Source organism: Brienomyrus brachyistius, chromosome 4 (assembly GCF_023856365.1).
Source record: "Brienomyrus brachyistius isolate T26 chromosome 4, BBRACH_0.4, whole genome shotgun sequence".
Lineage (NCBI taxonomy): Eukaryota > Metazoa > Chordata > Actinopteri > Osteoglossiformes > Mormyridae > Brienomyrus > Brienomyrus brachyistius.
This window is the reverse complement of record NC_064536.1, coordinates 40,733,525-40,755,273: the sequence shown is the minus strand read 5'-3', so window position 1 is coordinate 40,755,273 and position 21,749 is coordinate 40,733,525. Positions and strand designations below refer to the sequence as shown.

The 21,749-nt window shown below is 43.2% G+C and overlaps 1 protein-coding gene, 1 long non-coding RNA gene and 1 other non-coding gene across 10 annotated transcripts in view; 1 reads left to right on the top strand and 2 right to left on the bottom strand.

Annotated features, from left to right (window-relative positions):
- Positions 1–21,749, bottom strand: part of LOC125739748 (uncharacterized) — a 248,467-nt gene that overhangs the window by 3,304 nt on the left and 223,414 nt on the right. For 3 of the 8 annotated variants that reach the window (XR_007397278.1, XM_049010219.1, XM_049010221.1), the window contains exon 1: positions 1,805–2,343. The exons of 2 other annotated variants lie outside the window; for them this stretch is intronic. The gene's annotated coding sequence lies outside the window, so the exon portion shown is untranslated. 3 more of the 8 variants (XM_049010216.1, XM_049010217.1, XM_049010220.1) reach the window with 3 other exon arrangements.
- On the top strand, positions 3,724–4,350 carry LOC125739762 (uncharacterized). Its single transcript, XR_007397295.1, has 2 exons — positions 3,724–3,784; positions 4,144–4,350. It is a non-coding gene; the product is annotated as an uncharacterized LOC125739762 (long non-coding RNA).
- trnar-acg (transfer RNA arginine (anticodon ACG)) lies at positions 21,022–21,094 on the bottom strand. The gene has a single exon. It is a non-coding gene; the product is annotated as a tRNA-Arg (tRNA).

The following is a 21,749-nucleotide window of genomic DNA, read 5'->3' as shown; positions in this document are numbered from 1 at the left end:
AAAGGCCTAGATGAGGTGAATGAATGGGCTTGTCACTGTGGGACGACCACACCCCTGTGACACTAAGGCTTCATTTGTAAACTTAATTCTGTGGTATTTGACTTAAGAATGAGATACAGAAAGTATTTAAATGTATTTTAGTTCAGCCATCCATCTTCCACATGCTTATCCAGTACAGGGTCAGTACAGTACAGCGAGTGTGGAGCTGATCTGAGGCAGCACAGAGCACAAGGCAGGGGAACACCCAGGACAGGATGCCAGTCTGTCACAGGGCAAACACTCACACACAGTCACTATGGGCACTTTTAGAGGCACCAATTCACCTGAACCACGTGTCTTTGGACTGTGGGAGGAAACCGGAGAACTGAGAGGAAACCAGCATAGATACAGGAAGAACATGCAAACTGCCCACAGAGAGCTAGGCCAGATATCAAAACCACAAGCTTGGGGGTGTGAGGCCCCCACACTGCCCCTAGTCTCTACCAGCTAGAGGTTAATTAGCTCTCCAAACCCACTGTAGAGTGAAAGACAAGCAGGTCTAATCTCGATCCCTGAGGTTGATCTTGAGCCCTGATAAACACAGACCTGCTCCAGTAGCACATGAAGCTGGGTGTTTAGACCCCACTGACTGTACACACAGAAATGACAGATGGCATCCCGGCTGTCTGCTCACATAACCACCTGTACTGCTGAAATGACCCCAGTCAGCCTAACAGAAAATCACAGGGTACAAGAGACGAGGGCATCTTATCTGCAGTAACAGTGTCTTTTTACTGATTGATCACTAAAAGGGAGAGATGACATCATCACACAGTATATTTAGATATTATACTTAATATCAATAATCTGATTCACGATAGATTGATCATTCCTTAAATATCACTGTTCCTGAAATAGTTTGCAAAAGACTTTAAAAAGCAAATGAAATCTGCTTTTTAAAAAAAACAAAATTAGAAATTCATGAGGTATAATTTTCTCTTTTGAAATTACAGTGGAAACTGTTCATATCACGTCTGTCTGGGCAAAATTGATCACTATAAGCGGATGATCATTACAACAGATTTTATTCTTCTTCTTTATGCCTCAGGCAGATTACTATCTAATTGAGGTTTGTATATTTTTACATGAATATAAGGTAATAAACTGCACAGCGTAACTATTCACTGAATTTTATTGACGATGTCAAAACACAGTACAGCTGTTTCAAACGCTTTTCAAATTACAGTACTGTACAAATTAAATTACTGAACTGTGCATAATTCAAATACGCTATAATACAGTACAGTACTGTACATAAATATTCAGTTCAATACATTTGTATTTTCACAGCACATTTTCATGTTTTCTGTGCACGCAGCATTAGCCTTAGGTAACTAGCCAGAAGCAGGCAGGTTACCGCAAGGCAAAGTTACAGGACGATCAAAGTGAAATTACATTATATATAAAAAAAGAATTACTACCTCCGTTTTCATTTTTTCTATAGGTCGTCATGTCGAAAAAGACCCAAAATGATCAGTGTTAGCAGACTGCTTGATTACTATAACTGAATTATCTAAACAGTATTTGTACAGGAATGGCTTTGTGCCAAGCATTTGATCCATATTACCGTGATCACAATAAGTGGCTTCCACTGTATGCAAGAATGTGTCATTTGTTAAATATCAAAAAGTACTCAAAATATCCAGGACCACATTATTATAACTAGCAGCAGATCTCCATCATGATCTCCAAACTGCAGCTGAGAGTGTGGGGAGGAGCAGGAGAGAGATCTCTACTCAGTTCCACTGTAATGAGTGACACTCACCTGTGAGCCCAGCAATGAGAAGAAACAGGAGCATCAGAGGATCCATACGTGTGTGTGTCACTGAGCCCAGATCTGTGGAGACTGACACTCACTTCCTCATCCTCTGTACCTTCACTGTCTCTGTCGTTTCTATTCTCACACACAGCAGGCAGAGTGAAGGGGGAGTGGACACTTTACACAGGAAGTGATAAAATCATAAGGCTGAATGTCTAGCGCTTCATCAAGTCATAACATTACTGTTACTCAAGAACATAAACTATCAATGCATAGACTCCTTCAGTAATAAAATTAAAATTTCAGCCGGAGTAAAGAAGACTTCATGAACGACAGTATCCAGTTTATATCCATTAATATTATCCATCCATGCATGCATCCATCTTCTATACCCACTTGTCCTGTGCAGGGTCACGAGGGTCCACAGCCTATCTGGGAAGCTATGGCCATAAGGCAGGGAATAACCCAGGATGGGGCACCAACCCATTGCAGGGCAAACACACCATTCACACACATGCACACCTACAGACAATATGGTAACTCCAACTCACCTCAGCATGTTTTTGGACTGTGGGGTGAAACAGGAGAACCCAGAGGAAACCCCACACCGACATGGGGCGAACATGCCAGAGCAGGGGGAATATTTAAGAAATTTAAGTCAGTTTGCTTGGTTTCCTGTGTCATTCATGTGACTCACAGCTATTTTCTGCAGATACAAAAATAAAGTGTGAAATGAAGAGCTGAGAGGGAGAGACACTGCAGAAAACAGTGAGGGCCAGTACATACTGTCAGAGGTTATAATCTTTACGATGTGTGTTTGTCCACTGATGCATTTTCTGTGTATTTCTTATCAGTTAAAAGGAAAACATTGTTGATGTTGTCTTTGTTCTGTTGTTTACAGGAACAGATATTTTAAGAATATTTGAAATCTTATTTTAGCAACATAAAATAAATGATAGTTGGTCTTTACAAAGTATCATTTTAGCTCACAGGGTAGCTTCATTAGTTGTAGTCAGTATGGTTTGAAACTACCACAGCACTTTTGATGCCGCAAATTTTAAGTTCATAATGGAATAATATAGACTTGTCTTAAGATCTCTTGCATGCATAATTAAAAAAAAGTAAAAAAAATAATAAAAAGAAAGATCTCTGGCATGAGTGCGAGAGTCAGAGAGCGTGTGTCACGTCACATACGTTAGAATTGGCAGCCCTGCATATTTCTCTTATGCACGAGTATAAAGTAGCTGACATATTTTCAGTTACTTGAGGTGAGACTGTGCTGCATACAGAGGGTCTATCCTCAGGCCTTTGTTTCAGTCCTTATTATGCATTATACAGTTTTTAAAGTGCCACTGCATTAGGTCCTTTTAATTTCTGTGGATCAATACGAAAACAAGAGGCCCAGTAGGATCGCCTCTGTGGGTGTACTCACTGTGACTTAGTATGACTGCCTCTCAGATCAGCGCACACATTGCACTTAAAGTTTCAGGCCTGAACACGCTTTCGTTATCACCGTGCTACTTTCTGTGTTGTGCTTTTCTGTTTCATGCGTTGTCTTTTGTGTTGAAGAACAGCACTACTGCACAGAATATCGGAGCTCATGATTGTCCTTATTTTGCGATTTATCTGGGGTTGTCTTGCGTGCATTGACACACAGCCCTCATAGATTTATCCAGTAAGCAACTAAGCGAATACAATTGAATCGTGCTGCACATATAAGAAGGTAGCCCCGTATTTTAACAAATATCTCGGACTTCTTGTGTTTTGCATCTAGTTGTTCCTGGACACTGTAGTCCGTAAAAATTTCCAGCAAACTCTGCACCTCTGCCGTACACCAAAGTATTTCATTTGCCGTAATATTTGTTACGTTTGTCGCTACTAGTCAGTACGAGCTGCAGCACGCTCTGCCTCTGACGTCACGCGCACCCTGCAAACGACCCGGAAGACGAGGATCCGGGAGGCTGCAGCGAATATGGTGTTGTTAAGGTTATTATTTACCGTATTGGCGTGTATATTTCAAATTTTATTATGTGGTTTACATTTGTAATGGCTCGTACTAAATGTTGCAATGTCAAGTATGCTAGTAACTGATTTTCTTGACATCTCAGTTAAACTTTGGAGTTATGGTAGCTGTTACCTAGTTAGCTAATGGTAGCTTAAACGGCGTAAATTAGACACGTTTCCCCTTATTGCAGAGCTTCTCCGGTGAGCCAGCTAACGTTAGCTTGTAATGTTTAAAGTTTCTCATTTGTACAATTTGTAGGTGTCCGAACGCTAAAGCGTGTGGGTTTGAATCCCCTTGCAGAGACCGTTGCTGAACGTGTTCCTTTTTTGTGCTTTTACAGACGCTCCCCTCCAAATACTGAGCAGGTTCTGTGCCCATACCGATTTCTTAAAGAAATGATTGACCACAGAAAGTTTGTCATGTCCTGCTGTTTGTTTGCTTTTCATTTTGTCTCTTGTGAATTTTTGTTTTTTTATAGGCCAGCATATTTTATTTTATTATGAACCCCTTTGCTACTTGTGTAAAACAATAAACATTTGAAAAATTATTTGAGGTTCTTTGTTGCTTTTTCTCATCCAGCTTTAAGTACTGTTTGGTACATCATGACATTTGTAAGTTGTATTACATATAAAAGTTCACACAGTCATAGGGATATTAATAATCCATCCATCCATTTAACCGCTTATCCTACTGGGTTGCGGGGAGCCTATCCTGGAAGCCATGGGCACAAGGCAGGGAACAACCCAGGATGGGGGACCAGCCTATCGCAGGGCACACTCGCACACCATTCACTCGCACACACACACATATGGGCAATTTAGCAACGCCAATTAGCCTTAGCATGTTTTTGGACAATGGGGGAAACCGGAGTACCCAGAGGAAGCCCCACGACGACATGGTGAGAACATGCAAACTCCACACATGTGACCCAGGTGGAGACTCGAACCCGGGTCCCAGAGGCATGAGGCAACAATGCTAACCACTGCACCACCATGCTGCCCCTTATTAGTAATATATGGCAGTCAATGTTGTCCATAAAACCACATTGTAAAAATGTGTGTCAGTGTATAAAAACACAAATGATTTTCTCACTGTCACTGTTTTGATTACAGGTACAGATATGGTGGTACTGCAATATGTCAGAATATCTGCAGACTTTGTCAGTCCATCATGCAGGTGTAATGATAGATTTAGAACATTTCTGTGTACTGCTACCACATAGTGGACAAATAAAATATTGCAATCAATTCTAAAATCAGTCAGTCAGCCCAGATGTCTTTACAGGCAGTCCCCGAGTTAAGGAGGCCGACTTATGGACAGCTCATACTTACGATCGGACTGCCATGAAGCCTTTTATATTAAAAATTTGGGCTAAATGCAATGGTTTGTAATAACAAACAGACACGACATTAGTGACGCTCCTGAAATCATTGCACGGCTTCAGCGGCTTGCTGGCTGGAAGTACAGTACTGTATGTTTGTTTTTTACTGTATAGCAGTAATAATAATGATAATTATTATCATGTACTGCATTTACTTTTCTGACTTTCCTACAAATTCACCTTAAAGACTAACTTTGGGAACCGATCTGGTTTGTAACCTGACGACTGCCTGTACTCTGAATATAACCTCCTACCCGACATTAATCCATATGATGTCCGTCCATTGAAGGGCTCATACGCAGTTAAGGGTTGAACTACATGCTGTCAAGTTATAGTTAATTTATACATTTTCCTGGGATATCTGCTGTTAGTCATTATAAACACGAAGTGAAGAAATAACCATCCTGAAGTAAGTGATTCTCACCTGGAGGCCCATCAGAGGATGAAGAGGAGCATTATGTGTGTCTCACTGACCTCAGATCTGTGGAGACTGACACTCACTTGCTGATTGATCAGTCCAATGAAAAATCCACTTTCTCCTCTCTGATTGGCTGATACGAGTTCTGCTGTCTTCTGTGTCACCTACTGACAGACCACAGCCCACCTGACCAACGTCGTCCTTTACAGCAGTGACTGGCTGTGGCATGTGTGGCCCTATAAGGGCAGCCCTGCATGTGCTGAGGAGGCCAGCAGCACTGCCATGGGGTGTGTGTCACTGGGGGAGGGAGGGTTTCTGGGGGCAGGGGGGGAGGAAGAGCAGGAGGAAGAGCAGGAGGAAGAGCAGTGCCCAGGGCTCTACATCAGCAAGAAACTGTCAGCGAGAGAGACAAACTATAGCACCACTGAGAAACAGTGACTGATAATTAAGTGAGCTGTCCTCACCCTCCGCTTCTACTTCCTGGGGGGGGGGGGTACTTCCCCCTCTGTTGTGACTGTGCTCCCCCCATTACTCAGATCACTCAGCACTGTCTAGCTGGAACACCCTTCAGCTTCCAGGGAGCCTATTAGCTGGGGGGCGGGACCTGGTCTGGACTGACTCCCTCCCCCAAGAAGGTGGGGGTCAGTGCAGCAGTGGATAGTTCAGGTCCAGAAAGTAAAAGTCCAGACCAAGATTTAGTTTCAACCAAACAGCTGAGTACTCTGTGTCTGTGGCACTTTACACAACTAGTTGTTTGAAACAACATCTAAAACTGGATTTTTACTCTCTGGACCTAAACTATCCACTTCTGGATCAGTGTCATTCTTAAAGTCGTGTTTCAACTTCTGGCAAAGTTCTCCCAGGAACCTATCTCTGTTGTATGTACAGTCGGCATGTAATTCATTCCTGCCCAGGTCCCTGACAAACAGTTGGAGGCAGAATTACTTGTTATCAGAGTATGTGAATTTTTACACACACCAGCAGCTGTGACAGAATAAGATATTTCCTTTATACTGCTGCCACATAGTGGACACAAAGAAGACTGCAGTCAATTCTAAAATCAGTCAGTCAACATGCTACCACCACAGACCATTATCGGGAAGTGATAAAACTTCATGGAACAATATTAATATGAACATACAGATGTAGTAACTATATTGTGCAAAATTTATCTTCATCTTAACTACGCTGAATGGTGGAGTCCCAGAGTAAGTGATCCTCACCTGGAGGCCCATCAGTGAAGAAGAGGATGAAGAGGAGCATCAGAGGAGCCTTATGTGTGTCTCACTGCCCTCAGATCTGTGGAGACTGACACTCACTTCCTGACTCTCCTTAACATCACTGCCTCCCTTTTTAGTGTGTTTTAAATGTTTAAAAATCATCCATCTATCTTTGATTTTCATAAACTGTTTGTCCACTGATGCATTTTCTGTCTATTTCTTGTCTGTAAAAAGGAAAACAGTTTGATGCGGCTTTTGTCCTGCTCTTACCAGGAATAAATATATTAATTACATCTGGAACCTTATCATTTTAGAAACATGATTTTATAGCAAAATTATTGATAGCTGGTCTTCACAGTGAATCATTCATGCTCACAGAGCTACAAACAAATTAATCAAATAAGTCTAGTTCTTTTCTAAACTGTTACTTCCTCATATTGCAAATGAGCAAAGAGCAGTGAAATCAGACTTATTCTGAAAAGCAGAAATGTCGTTATACAGGATGTGAGTGTGAGACTCTGCAGAAACACTGTGTGCTACATGCAGAGGGTCTGACCTCAGGCCTTTGTTTCAGTCTTTATTATGTTTTATACAGTTTTAAAATGTCACTGCAGTAGGTACTTTTAATACCTGTGGATCAGTACAAATCAAGAGGTCCGTTAGGAAGGTGTCTGTATGACAGGGGTGGGGGTGTCCTGGGGGGGCAAAGTCAGGTGATTCACTTCATGTGGGTCTTATCAGCAGTCCTATCAGACTGAGAGCTGTTTGTGTTTCTCTCAGCACCACAATAGTGTTTCACACATAATGGGGTCCGTGGGCCTCCTCAGTTATATTCAGGCTTTCAAAGTTCATCAATCATAAAAACTCACATGGATCTGACACTCTGACACTGTTATATTTATTTGTTTAAATTCAATTGAAATACTACATATTACAGCTAGTTGGTGGATCCGTCTGCTCTTTATCCGTTCCTCACTGGCATACCTGGGTCTCTGTACAGTGCTTTCCTGAAGCATCAGAACCATTCATAAGGGAATCTATGTGTGGCTGCCCTCTAGTGGATACACAAAATTCAGCTACTTAAGTAGCTTGACTGTATTTCCCTCCTAGTTTAGTTTAGTTCCTAATTTAATCTAACCGATGAAGCTGAAGGCAAAGCTGGAAATTAGTTTAGTCATGACTTCAGAAGTTACCCTGACAAGGGATTCTGTACAATCAGAGATGAAGCTGCTGGATGGGATGGTCATCGCCTGCTTTTTCTGACTGATGTAGGTCTGGATGTAAAGTTACAAACTGCTTAATGTGTATCAATCTGTTTTATAATGTTCACACAAAAAAGTGCTTTTAATGTGTCTGCACCTTGTATCTCCCACAATGTGCTTCTGCATTTGATATCTTCTTGACTTGGGGGTAAAGAGATTTAACTGGATGGATTTTACTTTTGTGAAGCACTATAGTCCAAAGTTGAACTGATTGTTCAAATCTTTTTGGTTTTTAAGTAAAACTACTTAAATTAAATTATCTGTAACCCTCTTTGCGCGTTTCTAGACTCAACAAAGCATCATTGCCAACAAAATAAGTGAGTTACAGTTAAATCAGGTAAAGTTTCATTTTAAAGTTTCATTTGGAATTTACTGATCCAGGTTTTCAGCACCACGGACAGCAACTAGACTTACTGTCATTTAATGGGAGTGAAAGCAGAAACCAATAGATCACACAGGGATATTTTCATTTGATGGTGTCTTTCTTTTTACTTTTGATATGCCGTCTTCCTCCTTAGCTGATATGTGAGGCTGCTGTCAGCTGAGACAAGCTGGTGTGATTTTACGCAGAGTGATAAGTGGGCGGTCCTGTTTTCGTGTGTTACATTTTCATTTGATGTTGGCCAATATATATGTGATACTGTTTCCTCCTTATCTGATATGTACAGGCTGTTGTTAGCAGACACAAGCTGGTGTATTTGTACAGCAGATTGAAAAGTGGGTGGTCCTGATTACATCACTCTCTAAAAGAGTCCCTGATTGCTGGGCTCTGACGAGGAGGCGTGACCTAAAAACCCCAAACCATTTAAGTTTGTGAAATTCGTTTTTAATAATTACCAATTTCAGAAAAATACTAAATGTTTTGTAAAGTAGCAATTTATTAATCATGTATTAAAGCAAATAATGACCAGTATAAAAGACATATACAAAACTGTGCAAAAGTTTTGGGCTGTCAAAGAAAATGATGTTCAAATGATCTTCATCTTGATCTAGAATTATAATATTTTGTCCATCAAAGTGTGGCAGCCCAGTCATTTCAAAATCTCTTCTAAAGTCACTACAGTATTTTTCACCAACCATCCAATAGACCCATATATTTTTGACTTGACCATTAACACACCTCCTATGGCTAATCAATGCATTATTAACATTTGTTTAATAATTAAATTAATTAATTGAGCTGGTGGTGAAATTTTACAAATACATGGAATTGCTGAGGTGCCCCTGAGGAGAGGTTTAGGAACCAAAGCGTGGTTCATCTAGCGATCCAAGAAGGCATCAGTAACTTTTTGGAGAAAAGAAGAAATTCTTGTTAGTTTTTATTGTTACTTTTAATTTGCATATATTTTTATGATAATTGTGTTTTTGTTCTGAGCAAATATATACAACCCAGATAAATAGCATTAAACATTTTCTTTGATGGCCCAAGACGTTTGCATAGTACTGTATTTTTTCAGAATTAAGAGACAATTTAATAAAATCCAGTCTTACCTTCACTAGATAACTATTATGAAACATTAACCAGTAGGTGGCAGCAAAGCACTTGTGAATAAGTGGCCAATACATGGTTGTACAGGTTCCCAGCAAATAATCAACCCCTCTGTGTTTAACTGACTCTCATGCTATGACTGTACAGACTGAGCAGGGCCTAGTGAGAGAGGCCTCACTGCAGTTAGCATAACCATTTATTTTACAGCTCCTCTGACTCATTCTGCTCTATGAAGGTCATCTCCTCTGCCACCTTCCTCTGATCCAGGGAGACCCTCTGCTTCTCTCTGATTGGTTCCCTCTTTTTACAGGAGGTCCAGTGCAGCTGAATGGCGATGATGGTGCAAATCAGATAAAACACACCAGTCCCAGCTTTCAGTACAGCATCCAGAACCTGCTCCCACCTGTCAGACATATAATACACCAGTGTGTCTGTCAGTCACACATATCACATTTAAACCTGAAGAACAAAACAGTGAATCTATTCTGACTGAAGTAAAACCACCTTGATAATCAACAGCAGCACCGATCAGCTCAGTCCTACATACAGAGCCAGCTGGACCAAAGAGCTGAATAAGAGGGTGGATGTGAACAGTAAAGTCTTACATGCTTTATAGAAACACGGTACAGTCACATCTGTACTATTACACAGGACACAAGGCAAGGGCTCACCCTGGATGGGATGGGATCTCAAGTTTATTATTAAGAAAATAAAATAACATCTCTCAGCACAGTCAGAGCATACACTAAGACAACAGACAAAACACCAAAGGACTGCCTTAGCCTGAGTCTCATAATATGGTCGTTGAAAGGGGTGATATCATACACCATCGGGAGGAGCCGATCCGCCACAGCAATAGCTACTCCGAGTATGGCAGCTGTCAGAGCGACCAGACCAAAAGTAGTTATATCCAGCTACAGAGATTTGGCTACCCTAGAGAATGTCACCACTGAAATGCAGAGTTTCTAATGCTTCCCCGACAGCAGAGGAAGATGGTCATCTTGTCAGAGAGACAAGACATTCCACAGGCCTACCCGGATGGGTCAGCTCAAGTTGGGACCCAAGTGTCACAATGTGGCGGGCGGCGCCTCAGCACCACACCAGCCCTGATGCCCAACGGGCCCAACCCTATTTTTTTGATTGTGTAATACTTGGATTAGGGTCACATTTGTTTATCAGAGTTTGGGAGTGTGTGGGAAGGCCTGAGAGGAAAACCAGAACCTTAAATCACTGGTAATAAGGCACAGGAGAGGTGAATGAATGGGCTCATCATTTTGTGTGATGACCACACTAAGACTGTATTTATAAATACACCTATTTCTGTGATATTTGACTTGTGAATGATATGTAAAAAATGTTCAATATTTTAGTTCAGCCATCCATCTTCCACATGCTTACCCAGTAAAGGGTCAATACAGTACAGGGAGCGTGGAGCTGATCTGAGGCAGCACAGGACACAAGGCAGGGGAACACCCAGGACAGGATGCCAGTCTGTCACAGAGCAAACACTTACACACAGTCACTGTGGGCACTTTTAGAGGCACCAATTCACCTGAACCACGTGTCTTTGTACTGTGGGAGGAAACCAGAGAACTGAGAGGAAACCAATGTAACCACAGGGAGACCATGCAAACTGAAATGACCCCAGTCAGATCAGTTGTCACCCTCACAGAAAATCACAGGGTACAAAAGACAAGGGCATTTTATGAGCACTAACAGAGTATTTATACTGCTTGATCACTAAAAGGAAGACATGACAACATCACACAGAATATTTAAATGTTATATTAAACAATATCAATAAATCGATTCATGATAAATTGGTCATGTCTTAAATATCACTGTTCCATAAATAGTTTGCAAACACTTCACAAAGATAATTTCTTTTGGAATTATAGTGGAAGACGCCTATAGTGATCACGTCTCTCTGGGCGAAATTAATCACTATACTGTAAGCGGATTATCATTATAACACATGTTTTCTCTTTATGTCTTAAGAAGATTATCATCTAATTGAGATTTGTATATTTTTACATGAATATAAGGTAATAAAACTGACGCTATACAGTCACTATTCACTGAATTTTATTGACGATGTCAAAATACAGTACAGCTCTTTCAAACGCTTTTCGAATTACTGTACCGTACAAATTAAATTACTGATCTGTGCATAATTCGAATATGCTATAATACTGTACATAAATATTCAGCCATCCATCTATCCATCCATCCATTTTCCAAACCGCTTATCCTATTGGGTCGCGGGGGGTCCGGAGCCTATCCCGGAAGCAATGGGCACGAGGCAGGGAACAACCCAGGATGGGGGGCCAGCCCATCGCAGGGCACACTCACACACCATTCACTCACACATGCACACCTATGGGCAATTTAGCGACTCCAATTAGCCTCAGCATGTTTTTGGACTGTGGGGGGAAACCGGAGTACCCGGAGGAAACCCCACGATGACATGGGGAGAACATGCAAACTCCACACACATGTGACCCAGGCGGAGACTCAAACCCGGGTCCCAGAGGTGCGAGGCAACAGTGCTAACCATTGCACCACCATGCCGCCCCTCGTAAATATTCAATTCAATAGAATTTTTTTACACAGTGTCATGACCTGCTCGTACGATACTCCTGTATGCCACACCCCCTTATCATCCTCGTGTGAATTCCTGATTGTTCTCAGCCGTTCTGCGTTTCCGTCCCTTTAGTTCTGTGTATTTAGTCTGTGTGCTAGGCTGTCTCCCCTAGGTCTGTCATTGACGTTCTCATGCTCCCTGTCCTGAGTCTGTCTCTCGTCAATAAGGCTTCCATTGCCTGCTTGCCTGCCCCAAGGCAACACACAGCACAAATTTCAGAATGTTACATTGTTTCAAACCGCTCACTGTAGTTTTGCTGCTGCATCTCCGTGGCCTTGTTTTTGGTGGTTTATCATAAGTTTTGATTATTCTATATTTGTTATTGAAAGAAAATGACTTTCTTTTTCCAGTCTTGTTTTCTGTGCTAGCCTCAAGTAGCTAGCCAGAAGCAGATGGGTTACCGCAGGGCAAAGTAGGATGATCAAAGTAAAGTAAACAAAGAAAATAACTACTGCAGTAAAAAAGACCCAAAATGAACAGTGAAAGCTGACTACTTGATTACGACAGACAAATTATCAAAACAATATTTGTACAAGAATTAATCTGTCCCAAGTATTTGATCCATATAAGTGATTCATCGTGATAACCACTGTATGCAAAAATGTGAAATTTGTTAAAATTGAAAAAGTATTCATTATTTCCAAGAACACATCAATTGCATCATCATGTAACTAGCAACAGATCTCCATCATCATCTCCAACCTGTAGCTGACAGTGTGTGGAGGAGCAGGAGAGAGATCTCTACTCAGTACCACTGTAATGAGAGACACTCACCTGTGCGCCCAGCAATGAGAAGAAACAGGAGCATCAGAGGATCCATATGTGTGTGTGTCACTGAGCCCAGATCTGTGGAGACTGACACTCACTTCCTCATCCTCTGTACCTTCACTGTCTGTCGTTTCTATTCTCACACACAGCAGGCAGAGTGAAGGGGGAGTGGACACTTTAAACAGGAAGTGACAAAACCACAAGGCTGAAAGTTTATCACTTCAGCATGTCATTCTATTATTATTTGTCTATTGAGCAGAAAATAAACTATTGGAAGATAGACTCCTTTATTAATGAAATTAAAATATCAGCATGAATACAGATGATGCATGAATTAGTGTTGATGTGTACTTATACTATGTTTTTGCTTATATGAAAAGTATATTTGTTTGATCCCCCTGTTGCGTCGAAGATTCGTCTGTTTTCATCATTAGAATAATTATGTAGAATCTAGATCGGATCAAGACAGATTCTAGACCCTAATGCAGGAAGCACACAGTGTAAAGTGAGGTAAACCTTCAACAGCACGTCAGTCCATTGCAGGGCACTGGAAGGTGGAGAAATGCCATGTGAACAGAGGAAGCCTGCAAACTGCACACAGACACAGTTATGGCCACATTCAAAACCAGCACTCAGCAGTGCTGGGATGGCAGATGTATGAGTCAGATATCTAATTCCAGCATACATCAAAGACACAAAGGGACATTGATGAACCACAGCAAGACCAACAGAAGACGGGCTTCTGACAGTAAGGCATCCAAATCCGTCACTGTTTACTGTCGATGTCTCATTGTTCTTAAATGAACTGCAGGTGCAGCCAAAGCGGATTTTTAAAAATTCTTTATCTTGCTTGGTTTCCTGTCATACATGTGAGTCACTGGTATTTTTGGTAACATCAAAAGTTAAAGCATGAAATGAAGAACTGTGAGCCCCTGTACATTCTATCAAAGGATATCATCTTTGAGAGAGCTTGTTTGTGCAGTGATACATTTTCTGTGTATTTGTTGTCTGTAAAAAAGAAAACAGTTTGAGCATCAAAGTTTTTGTCCTGCTGTTACCAGGAATAAATATTTGGAATCTTATAATTTTAGAAACATAATTTCATAGTAAAATAATTGATTGTTGGTCTTCATGGTGAATCATTCCTGCTCACAGAGTTTAAAATACAAGCAAATGAAGCAAATAAGTCTAGTTTTTTTCTGAACTGCTATATCCTCATTTTTCTCTTGCAGATGAGCATAGAGCAGCTAAATCATTAGCATGATGTAGAAGATAATTTCAGACAGACACTCATTCTGAAAAGCAGAAATGCCGTCCTACAGGATGTGAGGGTGAGTGTCACAGATCCACCCAACTCCCCTGCTGCTATGGCTCCTGGCCAGGGTGAGCGCCTCTGTCATGACTCCGCCTACCCTCCTCGTTGCCATGGCTCCTGGCCAGGGTGAGCGCCTCTGTCATGACTCCGCCTACCCTCCTCATTGCCATGGCTCCTGGCCAGGGTGAGCGCCTCTGTCATGACTCCGCCTACCCTCCTCGTTGCCATGGCTCCTGGCCAGGGTGAGCACCTCTGTCATGACTCCACCTACCCTCCTCGTTGCCATGGCTCCTGGCCAGGGTGAGCGCCTCTGTCATGACTCCGCCTACCCTCCTCGTTGCCATGACTCCTGGCCAGGATGAGCGCCTCTGTCATGACTCCGCCTACCCTCCTCGTTGCCATGACTCCTGGCCAGGATGAGCGCCTCTGTCATGACTCCGCCTACCCTCCTCGTTGCCATGACTCCTGGCCAGGATGAGCGCCTCTGTCATGACTCCGCCTACCCTCCTCGTTGCCATGGCTCCTGGCCAGGGTGAGCACCTCTGTCATGACTCCGCCTACCCTCCTCGTTGCCATGACTCCTGGCCAGGGTGAACGCCTCTTCCCTGACTCCGCCCACCTTCCTTTTGATTCAAACAGGTGCAACGGAGGGTGAGCTACGCGGATGAAGAGATCTGTGTATCCAGGGATGGAGAAAGCCGTTCATGGCCTTGTGATGGCTACAGCCACACAGTAAGAACTTAGTTCAGTATTTGTATGCATTTTCTAATTAAATTGCTTTACAGTAGTAATTCATAGGTTTTAGTTGTGTTTTGTCTTTGGTGTTAGGTGTAGTGCGTGTGTGTATATATATTTTGATATTGTAGGGTTGTGTGCAGTGATTGTTTAATCTCTTTGGTTTGTAGTTACTTTGTTTGTAGGGGATGGTCTTTTATTCAGCGTAAAGGTGTGGCTGAGGGCGGAGGTGTCTCAAAAGACAACCCCTGGAGTAGGAGCGAACCATGTGCTGCCATGGCAAGAGGGGGGAGTTGGGGTTTAGCTGTGTTTTGCTTTGTTTAGTTATATGTAGTGCTTATTTGTTTTATCCCTTTTGTGTGTTAATTGGTTTGGCCAAACCGCTATATATGTTCCCTCATGTTACCATATTAGAAAGGTCAGTTTGCTTCAGTTACTGTTTTGCTTTGTAAAATTATGCCATGTTTGTTTTTGTTGGCCTCTTTTATGGGCCCAGTTATTAAGGTTTTGAGTTTGTTATTGTTTGCATTTCGGGGGTCAATAAAGCTCTGTTTCTTTAATTACGTTACTGCTTGGTCCCTCACAGCCTGGATCATGTGTCTCGTGTCGGGATGGTGGCAGCTGACTCGGGTGTGGCATGCCCCTGGGTTTGCCGCAGCTGCTGCCCAATTCTCCGGGAAGTGTATGGTGTGCATGAAATTCAGTGTGGGAAAGGGCACTCCAACCGACCCTGCAGTGACCCCGAGTCCCCAAAGCCCATTCGATCACCTGCAGATAGATTACAATGAGCTAACGCCGTGCAGGGGATATAAGTATTGCTTGATGATTGTAGATCTGTTTTCCAGATGGGTGGAGGCATTCTCTTGCCGTCGCCCTGATGCTCTGAGCGTGGCTAAATGTCTGCTAAAGGAGGTGATTCTGCGATGGGGCATTCCATCTAAAATCACCACAGACAACGGTCCTGCGTTCATCGCAGAGACCCTGGCTAAATTGGATGCAAATTGATTTGAAGCATTATTGTGCCTATCACCCCTATCACGCGCGGGACAGTCCTGAAACATTTCAGCGGTGCAGGCCAATGGTGAGCCGTTACAGGTGAAACTTAAAACCTTTCACTTAAAGCCGAAGATCGTCCGACCGGAGGCGCGATAAGGCGTTTCTATTGTTTCCTCTTTGGGTCACGTGTTTAGAGGCGCGGAGCTTCCATACGGTCCAGCGATTCCCGATTCATCCACAGGGTGGCGACCTTGCACGCATTTGGCGTGACACTCACGCTTTCCGACTTTCATGCTGTTGCAAGAAGTGTTATGGTAAATATATATTCTTCTACTTTAAGCCCCAAATTAGCTACATCAAAAGCACTGGGGCAGTTTTCAAACCCAACAGACTGTTTACAAGGTAATAAAACTCTTACATGCATGTAAAGCATTGTGCAGATTTATCCGCAATGAAAATCGCATGTCAGCCAGCTGACGAAAGTAGACATCCCTGTAGCCTGGCGGGCCGGGTTCCGCTCCCGGTATGGCAAAGGCAGGTTTTCACGTCTGCAGCCTGGTAGTTTCCAACATGCCTTAAATGAGAAAACATAAAACTCTTCCTGAAAAGTTTTGCTAATTTTCTCATTTAGTGTCAATCATAATTTTAGTTTTAGTTGACTAAATATCATAATTACAGTGAACTAAAACTTCAGTTGATTTAGTCGTCTAAAATTAAAAGTGCTAAGTATAATGTTTAAAGTTCCCCTTCGATTTCTGAAAGTCACTATATTCACCATATGCTCCGGACCCCCCGCGACCCATTAGGATAAGCGGTTTGGAAAATGGATGGGTGGTTGCACTATATTCACCAAGATGAAATGAAAGCAATGTTAACGGATGGTATTAAGGTCTGACTGTGCAGTAAACAAATACACAGATTTCTCTCCTATTTGAAACACAAACTTGTGTTTGTTTACCCCAGAAACTGAGAACTGTAAAATCTCTAGTGCCATTAGTGCAAAATTAAATCACTTCAAAATGCGTAGGCTATAATGCCACCAGGCCTGTTCTCTCTGAATATTAAAACAGAAATATTTAAATAAATATTTGAAGATGGAGGCGGCATGGTGGTTAGCACTGTTGCCTCACACCTCTGGGACCCGGGTTCGTGTCCTCCTGGGTCGCATGTGTGTGGAATTTGCATGTTCTCCCCATGTCGTCTTGGGGTTTCCGTGGCTAATTGGAGTTTCTAAATTGCCCGTGAGTGTGCATGCGTGTGTGTGAATGGTGTGTGAGTGTGCCCTGTGATGGGCTGGCCCCCTATCCAGGGTTGTTCTCTGCCTCGTGTCCATTGCTTCCGGGATAGGCTGCGGACCCCTGCGACCAAGTAAGACAAGCGGTTTGGAAAATGGATGGATATTTGAAGACGTAGTTTATTGGTGCTTTCATGTTCGTTGAAGTTTCTGCTTTTTAACAACTGTATAAAGTGATGTTATTTGTTATATAAATCAACTCAGGTGAAATAAAAAAATGTACGTTTTCAGGGTTGCCAAATCTCAAGCATCTGGCATTACACTCACGCATTCAGATTCACGCAGGAAATCTTACGGTCAACTGGTAATGTTCCATTATAAACCAAAAATTTGCTACGTCAAATGGGAATTTACACGGTTAAATACAGACTATTTACAAGGTAAGAACTGTTACATTTGTGTGCAGACAACTCGAACTGAAAACCTCACTCCAGCCACCTGGCTGAAGTTGGTAACCCCACGTTTTATTTGGAATAAAAAGTAAAATCCGCTGTTTTGTAAGCTGGCTTACCTTGTTTTAATAGTAGTTTTTCCGATTAATTCCATCCCTGGCTTTGTATCCGAAGTGTTAAAAGTAATTCCCCGCATACCCCCCCGCTGAGTAGCCACTTATCCTCCCTGGCGCCATGAAGATGTTGCGCAGCAAAAGTTTAAAACAAGGTGGAGCCTGTTATACTGTTAACGTTTGTTTTCTTGTTTAAGGAGCTGCTGGTCCCCGTGTTTAGAAGATGGTTAGCTGAAAAAGCCTTGCCATTCAGGGTGCGCCGATCATACTGTCCCCACACCACCTTATTTTATTATTCTGGCCCCGAGTTGATTCGCGTGGACGCGCATTGCACGTGCTGAAAACCTACTGTTGACTGATCCATCGGAGGTGAGGCGGGCCTATAACTAAATAACCTGTAACTTAGATCATTTTGAATAACTGAGTGACCTGTAGTCGGCATTTTGTTGCTTATCACAAGCGAGACGATTAATGAAATTATCTTGAATACCTATGAAAACATAAATTTGTATTTTTTTACTGATGTAACAGGCCTGTAATGGTTTAATCCAACTCCTGAATGATTAAGATCCTAGCTAGTGCAGTAACACTAATACAGCATGTGGCGAATAGAAATGTATTTTTTCTCTCTGTTTCTGGCTGTTCTAGTAACGAATATAAAATTTGAACAACATGAAGATACTCCTGTGCTGTACACACGCATTTCCCTGTTCTGCACACACACATGTCCCTGTTCTGCACACACACATGTCCCTGTGCTGTACACACACATGTCCCTGTGCTATACACACGCATGTCCCTGTGCTGCACACACACATGTCCCTGTTCTGGACACACACACATGTCCCTGTTCTGCACACACACATGTCCCTGTGCTATACACACACATGTCCCTGTGCTGTACACACACATGTCCCTGTGCTATACACACGCATGTCCCTGTGCTGTACACACGCATGTCCCTGTGCTGTACACACGCATGTTCCTGTTCTGCACACACACATGTCCCTGTTCTGCACACACACATGTCCCTGTTCTGCACACACACATGTCCCTGTGCTATACACACGCATGTCCCTGTGCTGCACACACACATGTCCCTGTTCGGCACACACGCATGTCCCTGTTCTGCACACACGCATGTCCCTGTGCTGCACACACACGCATGTCCCTGTGCTGTACACACGCATGTCCCTGTTCTGCACACACACATGTCCCTGTTCGGCACACACGCATGTCCCTGTTCTGCACACACGCATGTCCCTGTGCTGCACACACGCATGTCCCTGTTCTGCACACACACATGTCCCTGTTCGGCACACACGCATGTCCCTGTTCTGCACACACGCATGTCCCTGTGCTGCACACACACGCATGTCCCTGTGCTGTACACACGCATGTCCCTGTGCTGCACACACGCATGTCCCTGTGCTGTACACACGCATGTCCCTGTGCTGTACACACGCATGTCCCTGTGCTGCACACACGCATGTCCCTGTGCTGTACACACGCATGTCCCTGTGCTGTACACACACGCATGTCCCTGTGCTGCACACACGCATGTCCCTGTGCTGTACACACGCATGTCCCTGTGCTGCACACACACACATGTCCCTGTGCTATACACACGCATGTCCCTGTGCTGCACACACACATGTCCCTGTTCGGCACACACGCATGTCCCTGTTCTGCACACACGCATGTCCCTGTGCTGCACACACACGCATGTCCCTGTGCTGTACACACGCATGTCCCTGTTCTGCACACACACATGTCCCTGTTCGGCACACACGCATGTCCCTGTTCTGCACACACGCATGTCCCTGTGCTGCACACACGCATGTCCCTGTTCTGCACACACACATGTCCCTGTTCGGCACACACGCATGTCCCTGTTCTGCACACACGCATGTCCCTGTGCTGCACACACACGCATGTCCCTGTGCTGTACACACGCATGTCCCTGTGCTGCACACACGCATGTCCCTGTGCTGTACACACGCATGTCCCTGTGCTGCACACACACGCATGTCCCTGTGCTGTACACACGCATGTCCCTGTGCTGTACACACGCATGTCCCTGTGCTGCACACACGCATGTCCCTCTGCTGTACACATGCACATATTAAGTAAATCCAGCTAAATAACAGCACCTGCTTCATTGAATAACCCCCCTACTTCCCCTGTCTCTCTTATTACATAATTGACTACAAATGCTTGATTTCCTCAAAGACCATATTTAGCAGTGATTTCTCTAAAAATGCTTTGCAATATATTGATAATTCCTGACCTGTTCAGGAAAAATTAGACTCATGTCCTATCCCTGTCATAATTATGATGCACACATCACTGAAACAGAAGGAAACCGTACTAGGAGTAAGACTTATCTTCAAGGTATAACCGAAATCATTAATATATAAACAATCAATAGAAAGTCAACTAACACAAATCTGTGAAGGACTTGGAAAATACGTAACACTTTGCAAATATGCCTTATCATAATCACTGCACTGTCCCGGTTCTGTCCAGTGCGGGGCTCAACAAGTGACACAAAGAGAAAAGGATTAAACGCATTTGCCTTTGGCTGTTTCACCACGGGTAAGATATTTTTTTTCTGTACAAATTGCATTTCGTAACCAACAAAAGTTATTTTATGGTAAAAGTTCATTTTCTCAAGTAATTCATTTCATTTTGTGTGTCTGATCTGAATCGTCGTGGACAGTGTTTTTCAGGGGTAACCTGGCACGGCACCACAACCTACGACTGGAGGAAATCGGCACTGAGATTATTCTTTAGCTTGGCTTAAAAATACTAAAAATGTAATAAATATTGTGACACCATAGTATGGCAAAGTCACGTGCAAGGTGACAGCTCCACCTGAGTTGTATGTAATGACTGGTCAGTATTTCCAGCAAGATTGTTAGACTTCCCAGGAAGAGCATTTTTGCTGCCTTAGCACAGGGACACGATTAGTTGCAAGGCTGAAGACAACGATAAGTACAATTCCCATACCGGTAGTCGAACCCGGGCTGCCTGGCTGAAAACCAGGAATCCTAACCGCTAGACCATATGGGAGACCATGCAGCCTGCCTCTTGTGAGCTCCCTGTCTGCAGCTGATGCGAGGAAGCCAAGACGTTGGTAGCATGGAGCAGCTAAAGCAGAAGGCATTATAGTAAAGGAAAGAAATGTCCGAGCCAGCCAGGAGTCGAACCTAGAATCTTCTGATCCGTAGTCAGACGCGTTATCCATTGCGCCACTGGCCCACAGCATGGAAGGACAAACAAGTAACGCAAAGAGAAAAGGATTAAATGCATTTGCATCCAGATCTTTCTTGTGTCGATTTCACACTTCAGATGACTTTCAAGTATTTCTTAAAAACAGATTCTTCCTCTCAGTATCAAATAATGTCACAAGAAATTTCATCTTTTTAAGTAGCAATAATGCTTATGAGAATGACGGATGGAAAATCAACTAAAAGTAAATGCTACAGTCTGAAAATACGGAATGCTTCCCACATCTGTCTGTCATCTATGTTCCTTTTTCCAGCCTCCTTTCGGCTTTAGAGCAACAAATGTTTCAGCCCCCTATTGGCCAGTTGAAGAAGTGTTTCAACTAAATGTTTTACAACGGTCTCGACCAATTGGCCAAGCGAGGTGACTGGCCCCGTGTGGTTGGCCAGTGAAACAAGGACCCGCCCGCCCCGCTTACGCGCAGGTGTTGCAGCACGGACATTCTCTTCGCATCGGTGACGTTTTTGGCTTCGCATCCAGCATCCTAGACAATGCACACATCTATGGCCGAAAAACTGCGTAATTTGAGCAAAACCTCTGTCACGGGACGCTGGAAGCCGGTAAGGCGAACAGGCAGGCGAGCAGTCAGGAAGCAGGCAGACAGGCGAATTACGGGGCAAACTGGGGT